Source organism: Pelodiscus sinensis, chromosome 2 (genome assembly GCF_052426305.1).
Source record: "Pelodiscus sinensis isolate ZL-2025 chromosome 2, ASM5242630v1, whole genome shotgun sequence".
Taxonomy (NCBI): Eukaryota; Metazoa; Chordata; order Testudines; family Trionychidae; genus Pelodiscus; species Pelodiscus sinensis.
This window is the reverse complement of record NC_143053.1, coordinates 21,064,791-21,089,116: the sequence shown is the minus strand read 5'-3', so window position 1 is coordinate 21,089,116 and position 24,326 is coordinate 21,064,791. Positions and strand designations below refer to the sequence as shown.

At 43.6% G+C, this 24,326-nt stretch overlaps 1 long non-coding RNA gene across 1 annotated transcript; it reads left to right on the top strand.

Annotated features, from left to right (window-relative positions):
* The first annotated feature begins 362 nt into the window (after positions 1-362).
* Positions 363-13,167, top strand: LOC149525239 (uncharacterized). The gene is made up of 3 exons (XR_016348601.1): positions 363-528; positions 11,274-11,419; positions 12,931-13,167. It is a non-coding gene; the product is annotated as an uncharacterized LOC149525239 (long non-coding RNA).
* The last annotated feature ends 11,159 nt before the right edge of the window (positions 13,168-24,326 follow it).

The window sequence follows — 24,326 nt, the reverse complement described above, 5'->3', positions numbered from 1 at the left end:
AATTATTTATGTTTTATCTAACATCTTAGTGCATATGCTGTGAACATAATGTATTAGACACATATACTCATCAATATTCAATGTTTGCAATAAGATAAAGGGGAAAAATCCCTCAGAAACTTGAGACTAAGAAGACATTGTAGCAGCAAGAAGAAATATTTTTTGTTTCTATATTAAGCTGGTGGGAAGAAAGGGCATCAAAATAGACTCTGAAGGCATGAACCACATCTCCGTGTTTGATAACCTCATTACTGAGATCTCTGGAAGCTGCCAGAGACAGCTGTTACTTAATGGAATGATGGCTCTCTGAATAGCCTTTTTATGTATACTTTCCACAGTTAAGGACCTGATCCAAAGCCCGTTAAGCCAATGGAAAGACTCAGATCAGGCTGAAAGGGCATGTTTACACTTGAGGGTGGATCAATGCTGCAGTGATCGATTCACTGGTGATCGATTCCATCAGGACAAGAGTGGTCAGAATGAACGAGAGAGCAGCCCCCGTGATCTTATTGTGTGGAAAACACCATGGTAAGTACGTCAACTTCAGCTATGCAGTCAAGTATCAGAGGGGTATCCGTGTTAGTCTGAATCTGCAAAAGCGGCGAGGAGTCCTGTGGCACCTTATAGACTAACTGAAGTGTAGGAGCATAAGCTTTCGTGGGCAAAGACCCACTTCGTCAGACCCTCCTTGCCGCTTTTTCAGCTATGCTATTCACCTAGCTAAAATTGGATAGGTTCAATCGACGGGGTGGGGAGTGGAGTAGCATAGACTAAGCTCATCACCTAATAAATCATCTTGTTAGTCTTTAAAGTGCTACATAGTCCTGTATTTTGTTTCAGCTACACCAGACTAACACGGCTACATTTCTATCACTATCCTAAGTGCACAGAAATCAACACCTCATCCTCCAGCACAGAGGATGAGATTCCGTGCTGCACCAGAATACATTGTCTGTGGTAAGTGAAGGTGATAGTGGCTTTAAGCCAGCTTTGCATCCTTCTGATTCGGGGCTGCTGTGGGGACTGAATAGACCACTGACCACCTCCAACTTCCCTTGAAAGGAAAGATTCAAATTGACCCAGTCACAGGTTTCTAAAGTGCTTCATCTATACCAGCCGGCCTTCCTTTGACACTAGATAAGGGGTGTCTTTCCATTTTAGCATTTCAGGTATAGAGCTGTCAGCCGCCCATGCAGCTCCAATATGCCCTGGTTCACTTGACAGCTTCTATTTTTAAACTGGCTGAATTCTTTCCTGTGATGAATTACTACAGCCACAAGCTGCTCTATAAAGTCTCTCTTGCTGCTCTTGGTTTTGTATTGTGTTTCCTTGTAAGATGTAGTTTTGTAACTGTCTAGAATTATTTTTGGTCATTTCTTTGGTTCCTTGGTTGCTCATGCTGCTTGAAACTGATTGGCCTGAGAAAACTATGAAAATACATAATCTACCCAAATCCTTCTGAAATATCTAATATGCAGAGAACAAGTTGCCTTTTGTTGATTTGTATTTTCCTTTGCCCTGTTTTCTCTGATTTGCACATTTAAGCACTATAGAAAGTACAACTCCAAATCCCTTATAATTAGAGCTCGCTGAATAGTTAGCAACTTGAGTTGTCCACTAAATTATGTGACTGATTTTGATTGTATATATCAAATAAACTGTTCCATAAAGAAAACTCTACCAGGATATATGTGGTTGAATACAGCCTAAAATAATCATTATTATGTACTTGTTTGTTTGTATTGTATTAGCATCTAGGACAGTGGTCACCAACCAGTAGATCAGGATCTACTGGTAGATCTTGGAGCCTCTGACATATGATCCTGACTGGTTTGGTGGGGAAGCTGTCAAGTGCTGGCTCTTCAGCTGCCCCTCCCCACACTGCCCTGTATGGGGATGGTAATGTCGGGGGCCCCCAGATCCAATTTCCCCCAGCCAGGAGAGCAGCTTCTCTCTGCTCCACCCCAGCCAAGGCAGTTCTCCCCACCCAGGACAGCTCCTTCCAGCTCCCTTCCTCCACAGCCAAGACAGAACCTCTCCCTCCCCCGGCACTGCCCGCAGTCAACCAGGGTAGGTCCCCCTTCCAAGTGCTGGGCAGCCCCGAGCCACACCTTCCCCTGCAGCTGGTGACAATGCTGGCTCAGGTTTCCCCAGTCCCCTGACTGGGACAGGAGAGCAGCCTAGTCCCACCCCCCTGGGCTGATCCCACTGGGGCAGAGCCCAAAACCCAGCTCCAGTATCTGTAACAGGGTTTATTTATTGTAACAGTCCTTCCTGCCTGGCAGCCAGATGCTGTTCCAAATTGGGAATAAGTTAGCGGCCCAAGGGCTGAGTGTGGAATCGAGGCAGTGTCTTATCAGGGCCCACAGCGCTCTCCAGCAGGTGTGAGTACACGGTGTGTGCGAGTGGCGCAAGGTAGGGGCAGAGCAGCAGGGACACGGCTGGGACCACCCTTCCCCACTTCAAAATCTTTGTCCTCTAGACATTCCTCCAGGCAGTAAATCAAAGGGAGAGCCCAAGTGATGATATCACTTCCCCTTTTTATACTTTCCTCCAGCTTGTTGGAAAGATCTTTGCTGAAGGGATTAATCCACCCCAACAGTGTATGTGCCTCTTCCAAGAAATCTCCAAGAAAATAGGGGGAATGTCTTGAAGCGTGTTCATAGCTTCTGCACCTGAAAGGCTGGTTGTGGATGTTCCCAACCTCACAACATATTCTAATAACATACACAGCAGCATTTCATAACTTTATGTACAATACTAGAACACGCAATCCAACAGGATATTAATGTTCAGCAGATCAAGACTTTTAACATGATGTCTCACAAGGCATATTTTGGACAAAGCATATCATAATTATATGACAGTGGTGAATTTTGGGTTTCAAAGGTACTGTTTTGAGGAACAAAGTGTCACAGCAGTACTTTACAATACACAACAAACAGATGATTACTGCCCCCAAAGAACTGACAATCTAATTATTTGATAGTGTTATCACAAAATTTGCTCACAAATTCATTTAGTCAGCTTTCTTGGTTAACAATAAACATATGACCATGACACTGGTCAATTACACTCCCTCTCCCCCCTTTGTTTTTTCTCTGAAATATTTTTTCATATTTTATAAATATTAAGAGTAAACTGATGATTCCGGATGAGTGAAGTGAACAAGCCGACAAAATATAACTTTTACATGAGATTGGCAGCCATTTTGTGGTCAGCTGAGTGTGCATCTGTTCTGTAACCTTCTGTACTGACCTGAACACAAAATAGATGCAGGCAAGCAGAGTCTGATGAGATTTAAAGGTGTAGTGCACAACAGTAGCAGGATAATAATAATTATACGCTGTGAGAAACAACCTCTTTTGGATACCATATTTGAAAAATCTGATTGCATAAAGTGGTTTCTTTTCAATTCCACCTACAATAGTTCACAACTAAGGATTCTAAACCTGATTTTTCAGAAGTTCCACTGATCCTATTGAAGACAACTAGTGCTGCAATGGCTCAGCATCTTGGAAAGCCAGCTCATATATTTACTGAAGATGGAACAGAATTAAAACCATAGGTCTGAATGCTGAGGAGAGGAAATCAGAATCCAGACCATCTATTGTCTCATCTTAAGCTCTTTGAGGCAGGGTCTATCTTTTTGTTCACTGTTTATAAAACACTTCACACAATGGGGCTCCTAGATGGCACTTCCATACAAGTAATAAATACCAAAAGAAATTAAAAATAATGATCCAAGATCCAAATTTTGCAAACAGGCCTTTTTGTTTTTCTACAGAGTAAAACTAAAATGTGGTTCAGAACACCCTCCCCACCCCCAACTCTCATGTTTCCAAACTATTTTTCAGCATGAGCCCCTCTGTAACATATAATAAAGAATAGAAAAATGAATGAAATAATATTCACAACTAGGCAGATCCTTTACAATCTTTCACTAGTGTTCAATTCCTGTGACAAGGAAAATTCCACTTGTCACCCAGCTAGTTTAGCCTTTTTAGCGGGCATCCATTAAAACAACAAATCCCTTATTATAAAAACTATTCAAATTTGTGACTGCATCGTACAACACTCCACTACATTAGAAAAGTACCGTATTATAAAAATGGAGGCCTGGCAAACTGACTAATAGAGGCAATTCCAAGTCCTTTCCAGCAGAGAGACACTTAGGGTGTGTCTACACTGCAGGGTTTTTCTGGGAAAATGGAAATTTTTCTGGAAAATCAATACTTGCGTCCACACTGCCATTGAGTTCTTTCGACAAAAAGTCGAAAGAACGGAGGGGTTTTTCTGACGGCGGTAAACCTCATTCTATGAGGAAGAAGCCTTTTTCCAAAAAAGCTTTTTCAGAAAAAGGCACGTGTGGATGAGGAGGAGGGTTTTTCTTTCAAAAGAAAAGGCCTCCAGGAAATAACACAGGTACCTTTGTGGCCACTCCATCCAGACTAATCACAACTTAAATAAAAGATAGCATCCAATCAATGTAGACACTATCTTTTGAAAAAGCACATCGCTTTTTTTGTTACACTTTTGCTGTGTAGATGCTGTCTTTTGAAATAAACTTTTCCAGAAGATCTCTTCCAGAAAAGCTCCTTCTGAAAGAAGCTTTCAGTCTAGATGTAGCCTTAGAAGGCAAATAATAGTTTAGGTCTGATCATGGGGCTCACTATGTGAGCCAACCCCTCCAGCTGCCTAGGCCAACTGGAGGACTGGGTCTTTATTTATAGCTGATCTATACCAGAAGTGGGCAATAATTTTTGGGTGGGTGCCATTCTAAGATTTTGGTAAAAGTCAAAGAGCGCACTGTTCTATGGAGGGGGAATAGAGTCTGGGATGGAGGTTAGGTGCAGCAGGGAGCTCGGAATAGGAGTCTGGGGTGCTGGAGAGGGCCTGGGGTCTGAGAGGGAGTTTGGGTAACGGAGAGGTTGTGACCTGGGGCAGGAAATTAGGGTGCAGGATCTGGGAGGGAGTGTGGATACAGGAGAGGATTCTGGTCTGGGGAGGGCCCCAGGAAGGGGTGCAGAGTCTGGAAGGGAGTTGGGTGTGGGAGGGAGTGGGGTGCCAGAGGCAAGCTCTGGCCAGGAGGTACTTAACTAAACAGCTCCCAGCCAGCAGCACTCTCAAGCAGGCTTCCCTGCCTGCCAGCAGCCCAGACCAGTCTGTTCCATGTGGCTCTCTGTGCTGTTGGGGGAAGAGGATAGCTCATGTGCTGCCCCCACACCCTGTAAAATCTCTCCGCTCCCATTGATGATTGCTAGCCAATAGGAGCTGAGAGATTTTGCTGGGGGTGAGGGACAATGCACAAAGTTTTCTCTCCCTCCTCTCTCCCCCTCCTCGCAGCATAGAGAGCTAAAGGAAGCAGCTAGCTGCTTTGAGTGGCAGTGCTCCATGTCACAGGGGCGGGTAGGCTAGATTAAAAGGTTTGGAGGGCTGGATGCATATCTTGCCTACTGCTGGCCGATGCTGATCTCACTTTGAAATTCCTGCCAGGCTATGGGTGTGCAGAGACTCACTGCAGCTCCAAACGAAGCATCTTAGGCATACCTTTGAGGACAATTAAGGACTTCTCCAGTGTTGCAATCACTTTCTTCCTTCTACTCCTCAGTGACTTACCTGGAGGCTTTTGTAAAACAAGAGTTAAATTCTATGGAGAGAGGAGAGGGAGAACTACTCAGAGAGCAAAGGTGCTTCCTCCTCTGCATAAGTCACCTCCACTAATGCTTAGCTCCCTTTATCCCACAGAGGATGCTCTGCACAGGCCAGCTGCACATAGCCAGGGGAGAAGTGAGGGAACAGCCCGTCATAAACAACAATTTCCATTTCTGTGGAAGACAGTGTGGAGTTGGAGTGGCAGCATGGTAGTGGAGAGCAGGAGAGGCCCATATGGTCATGCAGAAGGTCAGATATTTCCAGGACTCTTTCTCCTCCTTGTGTTCCTGGTCCCTACAGCTAAAGTGGGCCATTGCCTTCTAGTATGTCTTCTTCACATTGGGGTGATGCATAGAAATGAAACAAGCAAGTTCTCCCTGGTGGATTTGGCCCTGGATTCCCTATTAGAGAGGATGCTCTATCTGTGATTCCAGACTCACTAAATTGTTGAAACTTAAAAAACAACAAATGGTCTGGTAGCACTTTCTAGACTAACAAATCATAAACAGTGCCCTTAAATATCATCCCTACATTTGCATTTAACAAAACAGCATTTGCTGGATGCATTAAAATTCTGTGCTTTTGAAACAGTCCAGTATCCACGGCAACTTTTCATCCATAAATCATGCTGGGTGAAATTCACCTTTGTGCAGAAGGCCAGTCAAGTGCTGATGCAACATTTAATTTCCACTTAAATCTTCCAAATATGGTTTAAGTGGATGCATAGGTCTTTTGTTGACCTTCACCCACTGAGTAGTACTTTATTTATATCCACGGTGAATATTGGTGTAAGTATTAAAGCAGGGACCAAACTGGTCTTCTCTCACCAATTAGAAGTCAATTATTTGAATAAAAAGAAATCCTGGTGCCAATTTGCTGACATTTCCTTAGTCACTAAGGGTACATCTATACTGCAGGACTAAAGCCAAAATAACCTACACAACTTGAGCTATGTCAATTGTGTAGCTTAAGTCTAAATAGCTTATTTCGGCTTTTAGCACTGTCTACACAGCAAGAAGTCTGAGAAAGAGCACTCTTTCTCCAGCTTCCTTTACTCCTTGTAAAATGAGGGTTACGGAGTTGGAGTAAGAAGTCCTCCAGCTCAACATTATTTCGACATTATGTCAAAATAACTGCTTGTAGTGTAGATGCAGACTATGTTATTTCAGAATATGGTCAGTTATTCTGAAATATCACTGCTGTGTAGTCGTACCCTAGGTAACTGAAGAAGTGCAACAGAAGCTTTGCCATTGCCTGCCATGGCTTCAGAATTTTATCCAATTTCTTTTAAAGACATCAAATGCCAAAATCTTCTTGTGCTTGCAAGTATTTGCCTTATTGGGCAATAGTGGGTGTTGCAATCCCTTAAGTAAGTGACTATTTAAAATGACGTGGTCAGTGGGAATCCTTATAAAGTGCATGCGATTTACCAGTCTACAAGAGAAACAGTAAAGATCTCAAACTCAATTTGGGTTTGGGTTGTGTTTTGTGGTTTTGTTTTGTTTTTTGTCCGTCATGTGCGATGTGCTTCAAGATGAGAATCAAAGATAAACTAAAGGGAAAAGAAAGATCATACTCTGAGTTAGAGAGAGACAGAGAGTAACTATTGCGGAGAGAGGAAGTGTTCCAGACACATGGAACAGCACAAATACTGATCACATTTGACAATGAGACCCAGTTGCAGGGGATCAGCAGAAAACCATGCAGGAGGACAGATCATAAAACAGCTGGGCTGTGCCAGCAAGGAGAATCTAGATACTAAATAATACATAGCCCTACAGTAAAAGAGAAAAATAAACAACACAGATCCACTTTCTGAGTCTGAGAAATATGGTGGGGTATTAGCAGGGAAACTAAATAGCAAGATACACAGCTGGCAATGGGCCCCATTCCTACACCAGAGAACTCAACAGAGCTTCGCCAATGATATCCAGGGTACAGAATGGGGCTCAAGTTGCATATGTAAATATACAATTTGCATGTGACTGCATTAATTGTCCAGTTAAATTAGGCATCAGTTGTGCCTAGTTGTTGCAGGTGCACTTGTATGTATGACAGCCTAAAAATCAAGCCTTAATCAGGCCTCACTTTCATCATCTGTAAAATGGGAAGAATGAGGCTTACCCACCTTTATAAAGCACTCTGAGATGCTTGGATAAAAAGTTCTATATTAGAACTTTTTTATGAGCTGGCTTGTCTCCTCCAGGCACCTTAGCACTCAGAGTTGGTCCAGTGGGATGAGTTAATCGATTTTCAGTTTTAACTCTGATTCGTGTAGATGGAGATCAGTGCTGGTGATATTCTTGTGTTGGGTGTCCAGCTCTATATACTTTGATGCATTTTCAGTTTGAGACTTGTTTGTGCTTGTAACAGGGTGGCTTGAGAGCTGGGGCTTAAGCCATCCCTGATTACAGCATGCGCCTCATCTCAGAGAAGTCAGGTGATTCCTGTATAAAAGGAGCCAGGGTTAAATACTGAGAGGGCAGTTCTGGGATGGATCCTCAGCCTGGGTAAAATAAGGCAGAAAAACTTTCCCGACAGAGGGGTCTGGGAGAGACCTTGAATGAATAGCCTGGCTGAACAAGAACCCCACAGAAGGCAGAAGTTTAGTTTGAGCAATTGGGACATCAGCAGGGTTAGATGACTGAGGCTTAGTCAGACAGCTGAGTTATCAGATACCAAACCATCCCCACATAGGAATGGTGGTCAAGAGAGGGGCACTATCCCAGCAAGAGAGCAGCAATGCCATCCCTGGTCATCAGGACTTGCATAGTGATGAGTAGATTCTCTTACATTCCTAAGTCACTTAGGACCAGAGCCTCAATGGTATTTAGGCACCTACATGGATTTCAGTGAGTGATTGGTACCTAAATAACTTTACAGATCTGGGCCTGAGGTATTTTTGAAAATTTCAATTCTGCAACATTCCTTTACATTGTGTGATAACCATTTCCCATGTAACTGAAAAGAAAATATCGGATATTCATGAAATCAGACTTCTTCTGTAATTAAGACAGATTTTTAAACAGTCTTCTAATTTAAGACTGATTAAATTAAAACAGGTCTCTAAATTAAGACTGATTTCTAAACATCCGTTTCCACTTCCTTTCCATGCACTGCAACTTATCCATGCACTGCAAGTCTCTGCTAAAAATGAAGGAAATACAGCCAAGCAGACAAGAAAATTCTATATATTCTGAGCAGTCGCCAAGAGCCCTTAGGCGAGGCATAGCCAAGGAAGAACAGTTAGAGTTTAAAAACAAAGAAAGTTGTACTTCTTGACCTTGCAGGTGATGGGGAGGTGCAGAATTCAGGGCTTGAGTGATGAATAACTCACTTGATTTGAATTAGGATTTTTTTTTTTAATTCCTTCAAATCAGGTCTCCCATGCCACAGATTATAAGAAATGACATTTGACAAAAATGAAATAGGATGGGTAGCATTTTTGTGGCATTGCCAAACCAAAACCAATCAGTAGCAACAGCCAGTGGCATAATTAATGCATTTCTTGTTCATGGTGTATGGTCTTCCCAAGTTAACGAGCGAGTATGGTTCCTTGCAATTTATTTGGGGTCTAGAGAACTGGCTAAATAATACAGCACGGATGGGGCACCATAAATTATTTTTGGACAAGGGCAGTATTGTTGATCAGTGATACTGTTTATACAACACTGAGCACAATGGGATCCTGGCCCATGATAAGGCTCCATGCCATAAAACGTTACCACTACATAAATATAATCCTGCGCTTGCTTCTCTAGGTTCCGTGCATGCAGGGTGTGGAGCAGTAGTTCACAGGGCCATCCTGCTTACACAGGAGCAAGCTGGCTCAGTGGCAATGAATGACAACATGGTACCCCTGGGGACATGAGAGTGTCTATCTCCAGCTCCCAGTATGGATTCCTGCAGAATGCCAATATTTCTCTCTCCACTATGACAACTGGCTATTTATTCCTCTTCTTTATTCCCCATCTTTTAACCAGTTACTGATCCATGAGAGAACCTTCTGTCTTCCCCCATGGCTGTTTACTTTGCTGAAGGCTCTTTGATGAGGGACCTTTTCCAAGGCTTTCTGAATGTACTTGGCTGAAATTCTCTGACCTGCATTATACAGCACTAGCTGATCTCCCAGTCCCTCTTGTGCCTAAAAATCTATGAAGGTGAAAAGCTAAAAGGCAAATAAAAAGTCCAGATTTAATGCTTTTTAAAACCTCAGGATTATTAAAGCCACTTGTGATGGTTGGGATTCTGGTACATGACTTCTGAATGCTTGGGATGGCAATTCTGAAATTCACATTTCTGTCTGAAAGTGCTGATATGTGGCAGATCAGTTCACAATACCCCCAGTCTCCATAATGCAGGCTTGGATTTCTTCCCACAGAGATGGTGGTGATGACCAGCAAGGGGCAGTCAGTAGGCTTTTTGATAGGAACAAGTTATGCCTTGATTTTATTACAGTCCTCTTCAGAGAGGCCAAAACTTGGGGAAATTGAAGAACAGAGAAGCTAAGTGACTTGCCCAAGGCCAGGCAGAAAGTTTTTGGCAGAGGTAAGAATTTAACCCTGATTGAATCTCAATCCAGTGCTATAAACTTGGAAACATCCCTGCTCACAAAATTTATCCGTTAAAAACAGGTTATGATGCACAATGTTACTATCCAGAATACAGGACCCAATCTGCAGCTGATATAAATTGACCTAGGTCCTTTAGATAACAGGACTGAGTGCCTCATTGTCCTTTGGAGCTACACTACCTACATCAGCTGAGGAGCTAGCTCAGTGTTTCTTGGTGACCAGTCCGTTGACTGATGTTGGTCCATGAGATCACCAGGCAACTTATTCTCCTGTCCTTAAATGCAGGTAGTACTGCAATGGGAATTATGCTTTAGTAAAAATTGTTGTGTTTGACCTCCTGTTCATATCCCTCTAAGATCAAGATATAGTCCCCAATAACAGATGAAGCAGATAATAAACTGATTCCAAAAGGTTAATAAGTATTAATTCATATAAATTATAGTCTGTTCCTCTGAACTTTTATTATTATAATATTTTCTAATCTTGAATGTGATGGAATACAGGATCTGAAGTCTTTGTTAGGCAGTACTGCACATTAAAATCATATCTTAAATAATTCAGTCCAATTCAGCAGGCTGTCTATTCAAGGTAGACCCAAAGAGCAGTGACACAGAGAATGAATTACTTCTCACAGAGAAGGAGATATTGTATCTCTTGACAGCTGATCTGCAGAGCAATGGATTTAAGACCTTTTTTTTGGACAGCATTTCCTAGGTAGCATCGAGAATTCTCCTTGGAATGAAAACTTGCTGTATATGATCGTGTTAAACCTGCAATATGCAACTGAGAGGTTTGGAGAGTAAAGCAGGAACTAATTTCCCCTCTTGACACAGGTACCCCTTGAACCATATTTCAGTCACTGGTAGTGATCCCCCACTTCAATCTCCCCCCCCCCCCATAAAGAATAGAGAAATAAATGGGGTGTAAATAACAATAGGATTTTATTAAAACAACTTGGTACTTAACACAACTTCAGCTTGAAGCCAGGGGCCCAAAACCATCAGTGGGTTAACAAGACTAACAGATAAAACTGTATATCATCAGATTCACAGGGCCACCGGGCAAAAGGGACACCAACAGGACCGTGACTGGACCAGGAACAGGAGAAGATGTTGATCAAGAATTCCATGGACTAGCCCATGAGGATCATGAACAACCAGGAAAGGGATCAGGACCACACTCAAGAACAAGTAAGTTGATCTTCTGGATGGTACTGCAGACACAGAACTGCCCCTGAGATAGAGATCGTCCCAGGGCAGGCAGGGATTTCATACTCCCCTGTTACTGATCACACGATCCCTAAGTCTCATGACACAGTTTTCTCACTCTATGTGAAAACGGGCACCAATTGATGAACAAGAAGAGGGACAAGCATTGAGGACTAATAACAACTGTGCAAAAAAAGGTGGAAACCCAAACAGGTCCTAATCACCCCTCACAAAAAGGATAGATTTTAGACGTTAATTGTAAAGCTCTCAGAAGTATTTCCCAAATCCTCAAAGGTGTGTGTAACTTCTGTTGAAATCCCCTTTAAGAAAATGGGTCTATAGGTTTATTATCCTGGAGTATTTCCAAGCCTAAACATTCTGAAATAATTAGATTTTTGTAGGTTCTTTTCCTTTGCCCACTGGTGTTTGAACCTTTAGGGCTTGTTTTTAAGCTTTATTAAGTGATTATAAGTGCTAGAAATTTACATGTTGTTAAGGAAAGCCAAAATTCTCAGAGGGCAGGCAGGGATATTAAATCTAAATTCTAAATCATTTGACTCAGCAGCTAAAGTTTTAAAAATAGCACCAGTATTATGAGAAGTAGCACACTGCACTTATATTCCAAGTAAAAATTTAAACTTATCCAAATATGTATGATTGTAGCCATGTAATAAACTTCCTCTCTTTTGCTCAGAACTACATCTAACATTCTAGTTCTCAGAGTATTTTAACAGCCTCTCAAGGATTGATCTTCTTGCAAGTAAGGCACCAGACTAGGTTCCAGGAGGTGTGAGTTCTCCACCTGGTCTTGATGCAGATTTCCTGCATGATCATGGGCAAGTCACTTAATACCTCAGTTTACCTTCTCTAAAATGGGGCTGATCATACATCTGCAGGTAGAACATTCACAACTTCCACTGTCTGAGGTTTGCTGTTCTTGGTCAATGGGAGCTGCAGGAAGCGGTGTCTTGATCCATGCTGTTTCCCGCAGCCACCCTTGGCCGGGAACAGCGAACCTTGGCCAACGGGAGCTGTGAGCAGATGTGCAGGTAAATAGTGTGGCACTTATTTCTCACCCCTGTCTTAAACTTGATGACTCTATGGGGAGAAAAGTAATTTTGAGAGGTTTCTATAATGTAGTAAGTTATGTCTACACTACTTCTTATGCCAGGATAACTTATGTCCCTCAGGCATATGAATAAACCACCCCACCGAGCAACATAAGTTAGGGCCTGCATAAGCACGTGTGTACAGCACGATGCTGACGAGTGAGATTCTCCCCCCAAAGTAGCACTTGCTGTGCACAGAGGTGGCTTAATTATGTGACACTGCAGTGATGTACATATAGACATGGCCCTACTTAAAATTTTTCTCTTCCTCCATACCTTGTGCAATTGTGGCCAAGGTACTCAGCCAGCCAGCTTTCTACAGGCAATGGAATACAAAAAATAGTATGAATCACTTTTTTAAAAAGTTTTTTTCTGTTTAAACAGACCCATTGAAGTCAAGCTCCTAAAAGCATCAAAGCAGTGGAATTTTCTAACGCACCCACAAGAATAGGGCTCTGACTCTGCAAGAAGGTACTTACACACGTGCCTAACCTTAAGTGTGTGAATAGTCCTACTGACTTCATGTGACGTAAGAGCTGATGTACCTTGCTGCACTGGAACCTCAGGGCGTGTGTTCCAGTGATTCTCGGTGAGACTTTTACTGCCAGAGGCTTTTGGAAAAACAGGGTGCTCACTCAGTCCTTTTGAAATCAAGCTGCTAGGTACGTAAATATAGATGAAGGAGCTTAACTTTATGTATCTATTTTTTAATATCTTGGCCTAAATACACAGGGCCAAATTCTGCTCATCCACTGGTGTGTGTCAGCAGAGTTATGGTTTTATATTAGTGGAATTGTGGGCACAATTTGATTCATCTGTGGTATGTGGCCTTATTGAACTCTTGGGTTGACCTGCTCATTTAACTTTCACCATTGGGCATCTGTGACTAATATGGACATCCCAAGTGCAGGGTTAGAACAGTGACATACTACACTGTTATTATTGCTTTTGTAGGAAATTGGACCCCACTGTGTTTGGCATTGTACAAACATATAATAAAATATGGCTCCTAACCCCCTAACCCATGTGCTTAAGTCCTGGTCCTACAAAACTCTTACATGTTTAATTTTATATATGTGACCAGTCTACAAATGTCACATGGGTGTTTACAAGATTAGGTTTGGACAAGATATAAACAGGGGTGAGGGAAAGGCAGCTGAGGGAATGCTACAACATGAGTAGATATGAATAACTTGCAAATGTTATTTGCAAGTGCATAGATTAGCCACATGTGCTATTTCCAAACACAAGATTGAAGGTTTGCTTTGCATTTTGGGGATTTTTTGATGGGCTTTTAATCTGTCAATTCACACAACTTCTTTGTGTCTGGTCAAGAAACTGTACTACACTCTTGACTTATATAATTCTTTTATTCCTGTCTACCTGCCAGGCTACATTTCTGATACAGTTGCTACAGTGATGTGATGCACAAAAATCTAACTCTCTTCAGAAGCCTTGACTACCCAGCCGTGTGGTAAATAACTTTCATGCTCTATTTATTTAGTCACAAACATTGATTTGCAATATCTATGCAAACAAATGTAATAAAGCATGTGGCCCTAACTCTCATGTGATACCAACCATTGAGACACTCCCCATCCCCATACTGAATGCCCTGTCCATCTGTTGACAGACGTATGTGTATTCATGTAGCTAAATACAGTCACACAACTGACACAACAATATTTTCATGAGCCGAAGACATTCTGATGGGCAAAGAAGAATCAGGCGAATAGTGATTCTTAGAAGCAAGATGGTTAACTTTGCATCAGATCTTATTCATAGGTTTGTAACACTGAAAAAAAATTGTGAAAAGTTTCTCTGATTATGTTGTCAACATTTAGGGTATGTCTAGACTACAGAGTTTTGTCAGAAAAAACCTGTTTTTCTGACAAAATCTGAGTTACATCCACACTGCAAGTGTGTTCTTTCGACAGTAAATCGAAAGAACAGAAGGGTTTTTGTGCAATTGGTATTCCTCATTCTACAAGGAAGAAGCCTTTTTGCAAAAGAGCTCTTTCACGAAAAGGCATGTGTGGATGGGGAAGAGGAGTTTTTTTGGAAGAAGAGGGAAGAGAAAAAAGCACAGGTGCCCTAGTGGCCATTCTGTCCATAGCAAACTCTGCTTACATGTGAGATAGCATCCAGGCAGTCTGGATGCTCTCTTTTGCAAAAGTGCATGGCTTTTTCTATGTGCTTTTGCAGTGTGGATGCTCTCTTTCACTAGAAGTTTTTTTGGAAGATCTCTTCCAGAAAAAGCTTCTTGTGCAAAAAGCCTGTAGTCTAGACCAGTGGTCCCCAACGCGGTGCCCGCGGTTGCCATGGCACCCTCCAGGGTATTTATGTACGCCTTGGGCCCCGGGCACCTGGTGCATGCACGGCCCCCGCCCCGGGCACCCAGCGCATGCGTGGTACCGCCCCAGGCGAGCAGCACACGTGCGGCCCCAGGCGCGCAGCACATGCGTGGTGCCTCCCCCGGGAGCCCGGCAGCCCCAAAAGTTTGGGGACCACTGGTCAAGAGGTAGCCTTAGAGATGAGCTGGTAAGCAGTTGCTACCTGCTTACCTCATGGGAAAAAAATATTGTCTTTTGAAGGATTACATGCAACAGTTAGGTAGACTAGACTGAATTGCTCGGATAAGACCAGGCTCAATAGAATTGATTGTATTATCCATCTGTCTTGAGCAGATTTCAGTTGTTGGATTGGCCAAGTCTTAAATGTTTAATGTTTTTTAAGTTATTTATGTATCTCACAGGACCTTGGGACCCAGAAAGTGACCATGCGCACCAAGTGCAGATAGATTTTTTTACACGTTTGCACTCCATTTTCAAAAGTGACTTATGCACATAGAAACCTAAGTTGCATTGAACGTCAATTGATTTTTAATTCAGGACTATTAACTGCCAGCCCAGGGCCCTAGGCAATGGACATTACATCTTATAAATCAGTAATAGCCGTTTTTCTTATAATAGTGTCATCACAGTTCTGGTCAGCTCCCCCTGCTGGACACTCAACAGGCTGCTGTGTTTGGATCCCACAATAGGATGCTGTGCAATTCTGAGCCCTCTGTGGCTGAGCAGCATCTGGGAACTGGGTTTTGCCTCTCAGGCTCTCTCCCAGTGTACAGCCTCTGTGTCAGGTGCCCCTTCTCATGATCAGTTAGCAAGAGCAAATGGGACAAATGGAGTGGGTGCAGAGGAACTTTTGTGGGAATAGCAGCAATGCCAGCCCAGTGCAGGGGGAAGGGAGGCAGGGCTTAGGTGGCAGGGGGAGCAGGCAGTGGTTGGACAAGCAGCAATGCCAGCCCTAGCCTCGCATAGGGGACAAGCAGGGCTCAGCAATGATGCCAGTCCTGTGCAGGGAGTAGGGGCAGAGCTCGTTGAGTGGCTTGAGCCAGCCTCACACAGGTCTGAAGAGGGAATAGGCCTTAGCAAGCAGCTGGAGCCAGCTGGGAGGGAAGCAGGGGGCTTTGGCTAGCCCCAGTGTCTGGTTTTCCATTTGGGGAATATGGTCACCGAATGCTCATTCCTTCTAGAGGCCCTAGATTCTTTTTCTCCTATTGAGCCTTCATAGTCTCCCTGCCCTTTCAACAAGATCTCTCTAGCTTGTTATGTCAGCAGTGAAGAGATTCCCCTAACTCACAGAGCATATGTGGGGGGTTTTAAACAGCAGCTTCTAACACCTTTTCCTTTATTCTCCTTTCCTACTGGGGAACTTTCCATGCTGTCCTGCTTCCCTGCAGACAGCCTGGTGGGGAAAAAAAACGATTTCCTTTACCTTTACCAGCCTCCTAAAGCATATTCATTGTCCTACCAGGGCAAAGTCATTCTATGTTAACAATCTTTTGGATTGCCTTTTAGTTGCCTGCGGGTAAGGGATGTAATACATGACACGGTCCCTGTGAGCAAATAGGCGATTTAATACGCACTGAGGATCAGACTCATACCTAGGATGATGGAGTCACATTATTCCCTGAAGTACCAGAATGTACCTGCTGGCGTTACCTGATATACATGAGGACATGATGCATGCAGGTTGCCATTTTTACAGACTTCACTACTCCACCTTTGCTGGGGTGACTTCACACACACACCATAGGTGCACGGTCACACTGATGGGAATAGAGATGTCTGCTTTTCAAAATGCCATCCCCCTGCCTATGCCAGACAAACACCATGTCCCAAAAAGAGGTCCATCTGGTTTCAAGCCTGATTGCTTAGATATACATAGAGATCATAAAATCAATATAAATTCATAAGTTGTACACAGATGGCTTACTCATCAACACCTCTGGAGTGCTTTGCGACCAGGGGATTTAAAGTAGTTATATGATGCTTATCACTTTGGTCCAAAGCACTGAAGACTAAATTGGGAAGGTGGGATGGGAGGCGCTGTTACTGTGCGGGGTTTATTTATGAAGCTAAAAAACTTATATTTTTATAAATAAATACATTTTATGGAAGCAAAGCAAATGTTTTACAATTCCAGGCCATAGGCATACAGTCAGCTTCCTTCTAACTTCCCATGAATGTTCTAAGAGACTGTGATCGAATGTGCACTGTATCCACACCATTGTAATAAAATTTGTACAAAGCCTGCCTTACGAGATTTGAGAACCAATAACTCACTGCTTATTATCGTCATTGTAAAATGTGTGTAGCAAAACTCTATTCAAAGTTATGAACATACAAATATGATTGAAATGTGGCTACCAGACAAGTCTGGGGAGCAGGTAAAATCTGTTTCTCTTAATTCTGAAAGTCCCCCTTTTTTCTCCACTCAAGTTCATCTGAAGAAGTGGGTTTTGCCCACAGGCCCAATTAAAGTGGGGGCTAGCTGAGCAGATGCCTCGGGCGCCAACCTATGAGGGCCGCCTGATGGCAGCTGTAAGGTGCGCACCATGCACCCGATTGCAGCTGTAAGGTGCGCAGCACACCAGGGGCGGGGCCACACATGTGCCGTGCGCCCGGGGCGGAGCTGTGTAGTGAGAAAGCTGTGTAGTGTAGTGAGAAAGAGACAGGAGCACCAGAAGGACTCTATGCCATTTGACAATAGATTAATTGGGCTAATAAAACAAGACAAAAGAATAAGATAAATGTATCAGATTCTCAGTCTTCTTGAAATCATCTTAATTCAAACAACAAGAGACTTCTAAGATTATAGCAGCCACATTTATTATTGTGATATGATTGATATGATAGGATATGATTGATAGAAAACAAGCTCTACACATCACATAAGATACTTTTTACCAGTGGAGGTACTAAAACTGAAATGCTACATACAGGTGATGTTTGAAAAGAGGACCAGATATGCATCATTAAACTAATGTTCAACCTGATCAAAATACTTTGTACTATGAGGGATTGTAGAGGGACTGAATACAGTAAGAAATGTTTTACTAAAATCCATAAATTGTCCCTCTCAAGTTGATATATTCCCATAAAGGACTGAATTGTATATATCTGATGTCACTGGGAGTTTTGCCATTGACTTCAAGAGATATTTAGGGAAAAAATCCTTTTCCAATTCTCCTTGCTAAAGGGGCCTCTGGTTTTTTGTTGGTTTTTTTTTTTTTTTTTTTGGTCTGGAGAAGACTCTGTGTACTGCAATCCAGACTACAATTCCCATGAGCCCTTGGGAAAAGGAAGGAAGGATTCTGGTGTGGAAGATCTCTCCCTCTCCGTGTGCATGAGAAGAGAGGCCTAGCAGTCTGGGAGTTTGGAACAGAAGGGGAGCCAGGCTGCTGTGGAGGAGTTTGATCCAGTCCAGGGGCTGTTGGAGTGCCTATGGAACTGGGATCTAGCAGGCTGCTTCTGATAGGCACAGCATGAGGCTGTAAGTAATTGGGCTTGGTTGAGAAAGTGCTGCCTGGGACAGAGCTGCTGTCTAGCTTGGACTGAATCTCCACTACAGCTGCAGTTCTTCAAGTGCGCCCACACAAGCAAGAGTCTGGGACTGTGAGTCCAGGGGTATGCACACTCTGGGGTGGGATCAATATTGGCAGTACAAATGTTAGAAATATAAGTCCCAGTTATTGTGTGCACTTTGTTAATGCTATTCAGTGTTAATCTGTTAAACCCTGTTTATTTAAGTTAAGTAAAGATTGTTTATTTTAATGTAGTCTATTAGATGTATATGATTTGTAGTTGTTGTTCTGGAATTAGATCCAGATTTATGCTGGAATTAGTATATTCCTGGAGGCTCTCAAGGCACACCAGTGTGTACAAGGCCAGCCAGGTGGAGGCACCGTCATTTTACATTCATTACAGCAAGGGACTGCAGCAAGGGGGGGATAGGGCTTTCCCCAACTAAACACCATCAACACTGGGGTGCTCAGGATCTCCTTTTGGGTTAAAACCATCAGGCGCCCAGGCACACCTGTGAGTGTGACCTGCTCCCCAGTAACCCGGGGAGGAAAAAGGGGGTTACATACATTTCCAGGTTTTAATTACTAATATTCTAGGAAAGCAACAAGGAGTCCTGTGGCACTTTAAAAACTAATGGATTTGTTTGGGCATCAGCTTTCATGGGTAAAACCCACTTCATCAGATGCATCTAACAGTGACTAACACAGCTATCCCTCTGAGAGTAATATTCTAGAGGAACTGCCAAGCTAACTATTCATACATTCAAATTGCCTCATGTGTGTGTCTTGAGAAAAAATCTATTACCAAGAGTGCACTGTAGTTTCTTTAGAAGATGTTACTAAGGATCATTTTGAACAGTGGCATACATACATCTTTTAGTACGACACAGTAGGATAATCATCATAGCAATCATTTCTGAAATACTAAGATGTTATTTCTCAGAGTCATTCATTGAAGCAGCAAAAGAGAGTGCATACATCACAATGAATATTTTGGATGCTGCCAGCTTGCCAAGGGATTATAAATGAACATCATTACCAATCTTCAGACTCTGATTTCCATTTGTGGGTGCAAATAAGTATGGTGCAGATTGACCCACTAAAATTATGTTAAGAGCTGTGTTTATATACATCTATGTTCAGACTCAATAAATGCATAACAGCTTTATTAAACCTAACAGAAACAATGTACCATATTCTTAGGGGCCTGTAAATACCGCCAATTATATGAACTCCCTATCTACCTGCACACTGAGAGATACATCTTTATTATAGTTCTAAACAGTCTCAAATAGACAACCAGGTACTTAGGTGACCCATCTGTTACTGCAACTGTTTGCCCTGGCGGCTTGGTTGAGTTTGGGCTGAAAGTCTGAATGCTTTCTTGTTAATATAGACCCATATATTAGCTGTTAATGGCTGGAGTGGAGCTGTTCTGCTCCACTACTTCCTCCCACAACCTGCCCTCGATTCTGTTCTGTGGGAGACAAGCAATCTAGCACCTGGTTCTTTCATGGTAATGCCATTCATGAGTATTCTCCCCCTTTCCTTTACCCCATTGAGGGAATCATCAAACCACCTGTGGCAACCAGAGTCTAGCCTCTTTGTGGTGCAAAAGGCCCATAACTAGAGTCTTGCACAGATACGAATTTGGCATCTGCATCTGCAAAAATGAATCACAGATACTCACATGCACATCTGTGGATGCAGATACCCACATGCACATCAGTGGATGCAAATCCACAGCAGATATCTGTGGATTTGCAGGGCTCTATGCACACCTGGAACAAAAAAAATCTGTCCCTTACAGTGCAAACACCTTGGGACTTTAGCTATACAATTCCACATACTATGTGTGGAATCCTACAGTAATAAGTTATAATATACATTATATGAGCAAAGAGTTTATTATTCAGGTGAAGTTATTGTACATTTTAAATGGGAATCTGAAATGCAGTCTGTGTCAGCCCCCTTATCCATACAAAAGCCTTGGAAGAGAGGATTATAATAGTTTACACTGCCATCATCCCCTTCTTTAGGCTTATGGAGATGTGAAAAGGCTTTTTGATAAATCATGAATTGCCCAACTCATGCTCCACTCTGAGTCCAGTCTTTGCTGACACCATCCATATTCTATATATGGATGTCAGTTTGGCAGGCTTGGGAGCAGTCCTATGCCAGCAAGCTAAAGGCAGACATAAAACCCGTTGCCTTTGCCAGCTGAGGATCGTCTGATAGTGGGACTTGTGTCCCCATTCACAAGCTAGAGTTCTTGGTCTTGAAATGGGCCGTCATTGAGAAGTTTCAAGCTGCTTGTATAGTGCTCAGTTTCAATTAGCTGTGCCAAACTGGATGTTACAGGGCAGGATGGGTGGGCACCATGGACAGCTACTAACTAGTACAATGTCCTTTATGGGGAGAAGCAATGTAGATGTGGCACATAGTGCCAGCATCCCCAGGCATTGGAAATGTCTGTGGTTCCTAGAGACCGGTCTATTTGCAGTGTGAGTCAAGAGTCAGAGGCACAGGAAAATCTTCACAGCTGTGATTCAGGAAGTCTAGTCCTGCAAGTGTGCCAGTAGCCTTAGTGAAACTTATCTCTGTTGGACTGACCTCCATTGCTTAGGCTCAATGCTGCTGACTGGCAAGGAGCTAGCCACAAGATAAAATATTCATGATGCACTGCTTGCTAACAAAGAGGAATAACATCCAGCTGCAGTTATTATATTTACCCTTCCCCCGCCTCCCAGAGGATAAACTGCTGTTGGGAGAATGGAGCAAACTAAAAATGCACCAAATCACAGCAGCTCCTTTACAAAAATCAAACGCAATTAGTGCTATCAAAAAACACAGAGTCCAGACCATGAAGGCATTGCATGATGATTTTGGCTATTTGGGAACAGAGAATCCTGGAACTTATTCATAGTCCCAGACGATGAAAGTTAGGGGTTCATAGGGGTGAAGAGTCATGTGCCCTCCGGACACAAGGGAGCAGTAGCTGGCAGACCTGACCCCTGCTGCTAATCCCTAGGGCTGTGTCACTCAGGTCAAAGGTCCTGTGGGAAGGGGTAGAGTGGGGCAGAGCAGAGGTGGAGGCTTGGGGAAAGGGATGGAGTGATTGCAGGATGGAGGCAGAGCCTAGTGGGAAGGTAAATTGTCCCAGGTTTCACACCCTGGCATAGGGAGGAGTCACAGGGGGGGCAATCACATGTCCAGTGGCCCCCTTGTGTTCCTCCCCAGCAGTTGCCAATGGGTCCTCGGCTCACTAGAGTTGTGTATCTGGAGAATATTGCCAGCAGCAAACCTTTAGCTCTCATATGCGTTCATTTTGTGTCTTTAGAAGTGGACAGAAGGAATGCTAGGCACATTTTACTAGTGACTGACTATTTTACATGGTATGCGTATGCATATCATATGCATGACCAGAAGGCCTCCACTGTCTCTGGAGTGTTGTGGGAGAAATAGTTTTCAGCATGTGAATTCTCAGCTCAGATACACTCTGACCAGTGATGGGACTTTGAAAGTCACCTTCTGAAAGAGGTGCTGAGGATGGCAGGAACAAAAAGGTCCAGGATAACCCTTTATCACCCACACGATAATGCTGAGTCAGAGTGGTTTAATCTCACGCCTTAATATGCTGGGGACTTTACATTCAGAGCAGAAGACAGCTTGAAGTTACTGCCTTGCATTTTTTGTGCATGCTTACAATGCCACAAAGAATGATGCTGCCAGAGTTACACCATATCTCCTGCTGTTTGGATGAGAACCCAGATTACCTACAGATTTGTCAGTGGTTCCCATACTTTTTAATACCATGGACGGGCAAACCTGTTCACAAATTTTTGGTGGACCGGTAACATTTTAGTTGCATATTTGCATATTCATGATGCAAACGATGAATATGCATATAAAACATTACTAGTCCACCAAAGGCCCAGCCCCCAGAGCCAGCCCTAACCCTTAGACCCCCACCCAGTGTTCCCTCTAAGATGCGGGACAGCACAGCTTCACAAGTGATTAATCAGCCTCATCCAGTCAGAGGCTAAGGGCTCCATGCACAGAGCTGACTGACTGGGCAGGGCTGATTAATTACCTGTGAAGCTGTGCTGACACATAGCTTAGAGGGAACACTGCCTCCACCCCTCCACTACCCACTAGTGCCAGCCACTGACCCCAGAGCCTCTGCACCTAACTTCCTCAGTAACAGCCTCCCATCCTCAGAACCTCCCAGTGCCAGCCTCCCATCCCAAATGCCTCAGTGCCAAACCCCCTGTCCCTTAGAGCCCCCCTATCAGCCTCCTGTTTCCAGAGCTCCACTACAGCCAACCCCCCAGATATTCCTCCAGTGCCAGCCTCCAGTATTATCACCAGAGTCTCCCCAGTGCCAACCCTACCCCCATAATCCCCTCCACCACTACTAGCTCAGCCTCTAGAGGCCCCAGTGCCTTCCCTGCCCCCCTCACCTAGCCCTAGGCTGCTGCCCACGTGGCGGCGGCTATGGGGGATGGGGCTGGGGTACACCACCCAGCACCTCTCCTCCTGCCACAGCTGTTGGGAGAGGCATGCTCTGCCCTGCTTCTCAGCCAACCAGCGCTGGGCAGAGGCGGGGTCTCCTCCTGGCCATTGAAGAGCAGTTCACAGCATGGTGGGCCACACAGAGCTCCTCCACACAACCCTCCTGCCGCACAGGGAAGCGCTCCTCCACAGCTAGGAAGAGACCCTGCCCCTGCCTGGTACTGGTTGGCTGAGAGGTAGGGTAGGAAACATCTCTCCCAACAGCCATAGAGACCAATGTACCCCAGCCCTGGTCCCTAGAGCTGCCGCGTCCCAGCAGCAAGAGGTCCATGGCCTCTGCCTGGAGGTCAGGAACCACTGGACTTTTGCTTGGGTGTATCAGAGGATGAAGACAGCTACAAGATACATCAGCAAGATGTCTTCTGATTAAGAAAAAAGATGTGGAATGCTTATCATTTAGCTATGACTACATCCTTCAGGAACTCTGATAGTAACAAGCACCAGTATAAACTCAGGTTTGTTCAGCACCTGACAGAAGGTTTACGCTATGAGTGAGATACACAAGGACAAAGGCGCCAAGAAGCATCAGTTACTTTTGTAAATCATTTCTAACTCATGATCAGTACTTGAGCTATACGTTAGTTTTTAACGAAGGCTGACGGACTTCTGAATGGCTTAAGCACCTCAGCAGGCATATGGAAATGTTTCTGGGAACTACAAGATTATTAATATTTTATTAATATTACCTTGACTTTTATATTCATGTAGGCTCTGTACTTCAGTAATAGGTTACATGAACATGATTGTCCTCTGCATTGGATTTTTTATCAAAATGAAATTCAAGCCACGTGTGAACGTCATTAGTAACCAGTTACATCGTATTGGTCCCCAAAAGGCCTCATCCAGCCCATCGTCCCATAGTTCTAGGTGCAGTACAAAAGCAGAGGGAGACAAGGTTGTGGCCCCATGACATATACCATATTGATCAATGTTTGTGCTTAGACCAAAGCACCTTAAGGAGGAATTTGGGGGTGGGAGGCTGCGGCAGTCATGCTTTGGCAAATATGGGTAAGGAGAACAAGGGAAGGTTGGGAATCTGTTTTTTAAAAGGAAATTGGGTTTCTGAATAAGCCAAAATTATGAATAGCGCCAGCTTTCTGGGGAACATTTCATTGGTTTGTTGGGAGAAGACACCCAGTCACCCCTAAACCAAAAAGGTTGTGGGTTTTGGATGAAAATGGAAAGTCTTTTATTTAGAAATGACACCTGAGTGCCTCATAAGTGTTATAGTACCAACGACTTATGCCTCTCTTCTCTTTACTGAACAGGCTTCCCAGCCAGAGTACATCTCCTGTGAAAGCATTCCTGATAGAATGACACCCAAGAACGCGTTCTC